We start from the raw sequence: 8893 nt of genomic DNA on the forward strand, positions 1-8893 counted from the left end.
AACTTCTTCGTCTTCATCTTCAGAAACAATCTTCGAACCAGAAGAGGATCCATTCGAACCATCTGAAGACACATTTAAGGATTTGAAAAGCGATGTGTAATCAAATAGCCAGTCAGGACCCACTCGAGCGTTTGTTTCATTCTCCTCCAACCAGCTCACGTCATAGGATTCAACAATCTGCTTAGTCTTCTTGTTGTAAACCCTATACGTGGTGCGCACAACATATCCTATAAAGTAACAATCATCGGCTTTGGCATTGAATTTAGGGTTGGATTCCAAGTGAAGAAGGGTGCAAGGGCAGCCAAATACACGGAAATGGCTGACTGAAGGCTTGTGTCCATAGAGAATCTCGTACGGTGTCTTCATCAGTTCTTTGTTGATTAGAGCACGATTCTGCACGTAGCAAGCAGTGTTAATCGCCTCGGCCCAAAAGAAAACAGGTAATTTTGAATCACATAGCATTGTCCTTGCAGCGTCTTTTAAAGTTCTATTTCTCCTTTCAGCAACGCCATTTTGTTGAGGCGTGTGAGCAGAGCTGTATTGACGCACGATCCCCCTTTCTGCGCAAAAATGGTCAAGAACTGCATTCTTGAACTCAGTTCCATTGTCAGTACGAAGCGTCTTCACTTGGTTGTTGGTTTGCTTCTCAATCATCACAATGAACTTCTTTATCAGATCAGCAACCCCCGCTTTGTTGGATAAGAAGAAGACCCACGTAAACCGAGAGAAATCATCGATCACAACTAGACAATACGAGCTTCTAATGATGCTCAGGACGTTGACCGGACCAAATAAGTCCATATGCAATAGTTGGAGCACCTGACTGATTGAGTTGACTTGCTTGGGCAGGTGTGGTTTTCTATGATGTTTTCCTTGGGCACAGGACACACACTTCTCAAATGTAATAAAGTCTCTGACGGGTAAGCCTCGGACCATCTCATTCTTAGCAAGGCGATTCAGGTTTTTCGCGTTAGCATGACCAAGTCGTCGGTGCCACAACATTGCGTTTTGTTCAGAGACTTTTGAAAATAGGCAAGTGACTTGTTCAGGGATGTTGCTGTTCATGTCAATAATGTAAACATTCCCATCCCGCTTAGATTTGACGAGAATCCACTCTTCCGGGATGACAATGCCTGGCTTGAGAATCATGCATTCTTTATCGGTAAAATGGGTAGAATAGCCGTTGTCGCAAATTTGGGAAACACTCAACAAGCTGTTCTTTAACTCGGGAGCAAAGTTGACATTCTTAAAGCTTAGCACTCCATTTGTAACAGTTCCTCTTTGAGTGATCTTGCCACCATCTCCGCCCGTGAAGGAAACATAACCCCCATTAAAAGATTGAATTTCGCTCAATTGGGAGATGTCTCCAGTCATATGCCGGGAACAGCCGCTGTCGACGTACCAAGGACGAACGACATTCCTCCGCAACTGTCCCTGCAAAATGAGCGGAATCATTTAGATTTGGGAACCCAGGTCATTACTGTCCTGGGTTTCCTTTTCGCTTTCTCTGATTTATCCTTTAATGTTTTCAAATTAGAATCCTCATTCCTAATCACTTCAGAGGATGGTAATGATGGATTGGAAATTGATTTGAGCATCCAATGATATTTAGGTTTTAAAACATTCTCAGGTGGTTTTGAAATAGGTTTCTTATGAGTTTGCACTGAGCCTCTGGATGTTCTACCAGAAGTGGAAGACGCAGAATTTCTTTCTGACGAAACCGATCTTGGCGGAGCCTTGTTCGGTTTTGGCAAACCATTTGGAGATTTGTTAGTAAAAACCCTTTTATTCTTTTAAAAAACCGTCCTTTTTCTGCTTCGATCATCTTTCCAATCATCATTTCGAGAATGAGTTCTTGAGGATTTTCTAATTAAAGACCTTCCTCGAGATTCATTCTCTCCTCTTGGTGACGTATAGTTCACAAAGATCCTATTTTGATAATTTCTAGCTATATGACCACAACACCACAATTAAAACAAATCTGTTTATTATTTGAACTTGTACTACATTTCTCAGATTTATTTTATTGACAGACACGCTTACTCTTCTCAGAAGAACATGCATGAGAAATAGGTTGTGAGATAAGTGAGGGTGTCTCAGATGATGTGACTTGTGGAATTGATGGTTTTTCATGAGAATCACAAGCATCAGAATTACCAAACAATTCATCAAACATATCAAAGAAATTAAATTCAACAGTAGCAGAAGTAGAAACATCACACAAAACATTATCAGTCTTAACATCAGAATCACAAACAGAAACAGAAATATCAGAATTAGGAACAGAAACAGAAACAGAAACTCCAACTCCATGCTTCGCCTGATCTAAGGGTTGATCTGCAGAGGAAGTAGAAGCGTCAGTACTTTCAACATTTATAAATCCTCCTGAAACGAAACCAGATGGCTTGCCATAAACCATGAAAGATTCATTGGCAATCTCATCTTTGGATAGGGGTTGATACTGATATGTATGATTATAAGGAGGAGGTACACTATCATATCCTAAGCCCTTTTGTTGGTTTCGTTTGAACTACATGCAGTGATCAATCATGTTGGCAACTACCTCTCTTGATCCATCAAATTTTCTAAAATCAAAATTTGCAGTTTCAAATTGTCTTTTCAATGTATCAAGCTCGGTAATTAACTCATCATTTTGTCTTTTAACATAATCATACAGTTCACATTTCTCACTGTATTCTGCCTGAATTCTTCTAAAATCTTTTATTTTAGTTTCTAACTGGGCCTTAAGGGGCTTTTTTCCTTTCCTAAGTTGGTAGCCCTCATATCTAAGGTCCTCTACTTCTCTACGTAATAACTGAATTTCATCATGAAGAAGTTTAACATATTCATTACATGCATGAGAACAAGACGGTAGATTTACCTTGCTTTTCTTTGGCTCGGAAGAAGTAGACACCATTAGAGCAAGCTGCAGCTCCATCATCTCTGCTTCGGGATCAGCTGCATCATTCTTCAAGGAAGCATCATCAATCTGAGCTAGGTGAGCATTTTCTGGCCCTGACATATTCAAAGCCTGAATCTGGTCCTCCCAGTCAAAAGACTGAGCGACCATAGCAGTTTCACCATTGACCGCAGTACCTGCACGGTTGTTTCCCACTGCAACCATCATCCTGTTGTTGTTCGTCCTACGATCAAGCTTTGGACACTCACGAGCAAAATGACCCGGCTCGTGGTAGTTGAAACAACGCATCATGCCTTTGTTGAATCCCACCTTCGTGTCAGCATTCATGCCCCAGTTGCTCTTCCCAGTCTTCTTAGCAAACTGCTTGGCCCTAAAGACAGCCATAACAATCTGCCATGTGATATCCATCTCCTCCACGTCTTCTGGATGAATCTGATCCAGATCAGCAAATGACAGCTGAGGTGGAAGCTCTCCAGCTACGAAAGCATTGTAGCAGTTAACAAGCCCAGTGGCTAGAGCCAGATTTTCATCAGTGTCCTTTGTGTTTGAGGAAGATGCTACAACTGGTACATTTGGATGGGGAACAACTTGTGGAGTGACAAATGGCTGACTTTGTGGAATGGATGATGCAGCAGCAAAGGTTTGAATCTGAGGTTGTTGAGCAGCAAACACTTGGCCTGAGGAAGTCATGATTGATGAGAGAGCATTGTTGGATGAGATTCCAAGATTCGCAGTAGAGTACGAGTTCACATGGTTGATTTCTCTATGCTTGTCATCAATATCACAAGCTTTGATGATTGCCATGATTTCAGCAAGAGTAAGGCGGTTTAGATCCTTGGTCTTCTTAATCACAGCAACATTCATATCCCATGATCTAGGAAGAGCATTTAGAAGCTTCTTGTTAATCTCTGACTTGATCAAGAAAAGCGCAAATATATTCATGTCAGTGGTGAGAGTTGTGAACCGTTGCAGCTGTGTCTCAAGAGTCTCTCCGGGAATGTAGTTGAACATGTTGAACTTTTGTCTCAACATGTCCTGGCGACTTTCCTTCATATCTTCATTGCCCTCATATACCTCAATTAAGGCTTCCCACAAATCTTTAGCTGATGTGTACTCTCGGAAACCTTGAGCAATATCAGGAGATAATGCCATGGTTAGAGTGGCTAAAGCCCTTTCCTGTTCTTCCACCTTTTCAAACTCCTCATCTGTGTAGTTTTCAACAGCATTGTCAATCACCTGTCCTCCAACTGTAACAGTGATTCTGACAGGTCCTCTAAGTATGCTTCTCCAGACTTTAAAGTCCTTCATTTTTATATACTTTTCAATTCTATACTTCCACTCAGGGAAACCATCTGCAGACATCAATCTTGGAATGCGCGTAGTAGTGCCCATGACAGTATCAAGTTCGTGAAAATGATTTTGAATTTGAGATTCCATTTAAAATTGAAGCAAATTAAAGTCACAAAGGTGTTTACGGTTGATGAAGACGAGATTACGACCATAAACTGTGTTTACGGTTTTTGAGTTTACAACTGTAAACTTGGTTTACGGTTGAGCCGTTTACGACCGTAAACTGGGTTTACGGTTGAGGTGTTTACGACCGTAAACTATGTTTACGGTTGATGAGTTTACGGTTTGTACGTTTACGGTTTATGTTTTTACGGTTAATGAAGCTTGGTTTACGGTTTTTTAAGATTCACAGATTACGGTTCTTCAAGATCTTGAGTTTACAACCGTAAACAGGGTTTACGGTTTGGCAGTAAACTCCCAGAAAACCTTCAGAAACACGTTTTTGCAGTTGATTCAGTTACTTTAACCACTAAAACACTAAAACCAGGCTCGAACAATAAGAATATCAGTTTAAACAGCCCAAAAATCGATTGAATGAAGCTTTGACACCGGTTTTCGCTCTGATACCAATTGTAAGGTCCTGAAAAGGATCTTTACCAATGATCAAGCAACAAACAATCACAAAAAGAAGAATAAGATGAAAAGAAATCGAGCTTGCACACGTTTCTATTCAGAAAAACGTCAGGTACAACTCGATGGAACACTCTGTAAACGCAATGGCATCAACAACCACACAAAGACCAACACCTCCACTATTTATACTAGACAGGACCGTAAACAGGGTTTACGACCGTAAACAGGGTTTACGGTCGTAAACACACATAATGACCAAAAACACATATACAACTCATAAACAGTATTACAGACTCATGCCGAACAAAATACAATGAAAGCCTAGACCAAACCATTTACTGACCCTTCATTTTCATCTATTTTTAGTTAGATCTCATGATCTTGGGAGTTTTAGGGTTTAACTCCCCTTCTTTTGTGCTTATGAGCTAAGTGAGACATGATATGAGGTGGGAAACCTCAGATTTGAACCTTGTGAGGTCCTTGGAGACTAGGCGCCTCAGCTTTAGTGGTCCAAATGAGGGTTGATGAGTAAAAACCTTCATGAAGAGCATGTATTGGCGTTTTGAAGCAATAGCATCATGTATGAACGTAAAGATCAAAGCTTTACGTAATTATTGAGCCTTGGGATGATAGATCTATAGTTTAGAGTGATAGATCTGGTTGAAATCGTCTGAATGACTATAAGTCGGGATAGACTCGCCGAGTCAATGAGCCGACTCGACGAGTCGGTTAGGGTTTCCTGACCAGACTGAGTCGCGAACTAACTCAGCGAGTCGTGTGGTCGACTCGACGAGTTAAGCTGGATCTTCGTGAGATTTCGGAGAAAGTGAGTGGACTCGACGAGTCACAAGGGTGCACTCGCCGAGTCGGGTCGAATCTAGAATGTAGACTCGAGTTTGACTTCTGTTGACTTTGGGGTTTTGGTCAACATAAGTGATAGAGACCTTGGAGGGGTAAAATGGTCTTTTACCCACTTCAAAGAGTTAGAAAGATAAGGAATCGCCTCCGGTTATCTGAGTCGTGAAAGAGTATTAATTAGAGATATTCATCCTTGTGTTAGGAGGAGGCTAATTCGAGATCCGAGCGCGAGGTTATTTGTTCACCTGCTAGCCGAGGTGAGTCTTCTCACTATACATTACCTAGAGTGGTAACTATGTGCAGACCGGAGGGTCTTATGTGTTATGTGTATGTTTGAGTTTATGTGCGTTGTGATATATGTATGCTATGTGTTATATAGACTGGACCGGAGGGTCCTACGATTTAGACCGTACCAGAGGGTCCAACGATTTAGACCGGACCAGCGGGTCCAATGAGCTAGACCGGACTGGAGGGTCCAACGAGCTACGTGACTGGAGGGTCCCGCTGAGACACATTGACCGGAGGGTCATACCGAGTTATAGCCTCGAGTGGCTTATGTGTTGTATGTGGTATTTTGGGGAACTCACTAAGCTTCGTGCTTACCGTGTTATGTGTTATGTGTTTCAGGTATCTCAGAGGATCGCGGGAAGGCACCGGATTGATTGTACACACCAGAGAAAAAGTTATGTTTTGAGGATCCTGGATTATTAATGGAGTTGTGTTTTGTAATTTGAATACGCGAGATTTCTATACAATATGTTATGAAAAGTATGCGATTTTAAAATGAAAAATCTGTTTGAAAAATTACGGTGTTACAAGTTGGTATCAGAGCCTTGGTTTGAGGGATTTGGATGCACTTTCGGGTAAATCTGGACTCAAACTGAGGATTTGAGAAAAATATTCAAATAAATGATTTTTCTAAAAACGAGCAAGAGTTTCTGAGAGAAAACGAGAAGGAGCAGTGTGTACAATCAGCCAGAGCCCGAACGGTGATTTCCCAAAATACCCTCACGTTGTATTATGAGATATTTATGAGATATGCTATGAGATATTATGCATGCTAGAGATAGGCTAGGTATTTCATATGTTAGGACTAGAGTGGCCTGATTTGTGATGCCTTAGCCTAGGAGTTACTGTTATCTATGATGAGCTTTCGAGTATGTGCTGAGTAAGAGTATCCAACATGAATCCTTTTACAGAGGGATTTGAGTAGAGGAGTAATCTAGAAGAGATACCTAGATGAGCATTTGTGGAACCTCCTGAGAGAGTAGTTAGCTACCCGCGAGGGGTAGAGTTGCTGAGTTCGGTGATATCTTTTGAGTATGAGTAGAGCAAGAGGAGTTATCACCTAGAGTGGGTTTTGCGTGTTTATTCGATGCCCGAATGCTGCTTGCTTCGTGCTTTGTGGAATTCCCGATGATGGGAGTCAACTACCAAGCGAATGTGACGATATTCAGGAGGTAGATGACTGGCATCATAAGGAGTTTCTCAGCAGCTGATGGCGGAGAAGTGTGAGAACCTAGGAAGAGCCTAGGAAGTGAGTTTAGTCAGATGAGTATGCTGATGGAGTAGAGCATTTCGCTGGGAAGCGAGCACGTGTGTCGGGATTGGTGATTGAGGAGGTTGAGTAGTTACTTAGGGACTCTGGGATGGGCCGTGCAGAAAGTATGGGTAGATGTTGCAGGTAGTATGGGCCCGTACTACTGAAAGCAGAGGACCTATACTCGATGCAGGGAGTATTCCAGAGAATCTAAGTAGCATATCAAGAGGTGATGTCATGGTTCGAGTACCATGATAAGTAGCAGATCGAGAGGTGATATCATGGTTCGAGTACCATGATAAGTAGCAGATCGAGAGGTGATGTCATGGTTCGAGTACCATGATAAGTAGCAGATCGAGAGGTGATTTCATGGTTCGAGTACCAGGATAAGTAGCAGATCGAGAGGTGATGTCATGGTTCGAGTACCACGATAAGTAGCAGATCGAGAGGTGATGTCATGGTTCGAGTACCATGATAAGTAGTAGATCGAGAGGTGATGTCATGGTTCGGGTACCATGATTCATAGCAGATCGAGAGGTGGTCACATGGTTTGAGTACCATGACCCGTGGCGGTTAGTGTTATTGGTTCTACCAGTTATTCCATGGTGATTGGTTAGACCGAGATCGGATGCGATAGAGTATGAGGTCAGAGGGTCATGTGGAACAAGTTCTAGCGAAGCATCCCTTGTGAGGGAAGTCGAGATGATTCCAAGGTATTTTTGGTGAGATGTTAGATGAAGTCGCAAGACTCAAGGATGAGTAGAGATGGCGTTTATGGAGGATTGCGACATGAGTTGAGCAATCAGCCGATAGTGGAGATGTCACCTTCTGTGACCTGGGTGGTATTATTTCCGTTTCCTGTGGGAAACATAAGAGGTGTTGAGATTTCGGTTTCTGAGCTTGGGGGTAAAACCCTGTGGGTTAGCAATGATGGCGACCTTCCATTAGAGTATTTGGGCAGTATGTCTGCCGAGAGGTAATGTTAGAGCATGAGCAGGTTGTCAGTGGGGATTGAGATGGTTAAGGACAAGGATACACCCTATTTGAGCATAGTAGGGCATGTATTAGCTGCAGCGGCATACGATTAAGAAGAGGATATTGGGGCAGTGGCTCTTATTGTCTATGATGGGTATCGAGTGCGGTAATGAGGACTCCGCTCTTATTATAGCCCACGTGATGGAACGTTGGTTGAAGAGTCGAGGATGAGGAGTATGATAGTTCATTATTTCATATTAAGAGTCAGAGTTACTACTGGACAGTTGAGATGTCCGGAAATGGGATGGTATGAGATTCTGTATGATTAGAGGCAATGATGATGAGAAGTTTCTGAGGATTTCATCTGAGATTCGGGTAATTGGAATTGCTCGATCTCCATCGGGGAGATCATTGAGCATTGCGTATCACCTTCCACGAGTAAGTGTGAGGTTCCTGGTGGAAACAGTCTGTGGAATAGATTATTGGTGCGCCAATTGGTGACGGTTCAAACCCTGAGTGGGGGAGAACCGGGTATTCTATTGAGAGGATCAGGGAATTATTCAAGAACGGTTAGGGAACTGGATATAGAGACCTGCGGTGTGGATTCCTGAGACCAGGGTTATTGATGGTCAAAGCGAAGTGCAGAGCGAGATAGTGCATGTGGTACGTGTTTAAGA

This window comes from Lactuca virosa, chromosome 8 (assembly GCF_052849685.1).
Source record: "Lactuca virosa cultivar CGN04683 chromosome 8, Lactuca_virosa_CGN04683_v6, whole genome shotgun sequence".
NCBI classification, from domain to species: Eukaryota; Viridiplantae; Streptophyta; class Magnoliopsida; order Asterales; family Asteraceae; genus Lactuca; species Lactuca virosa.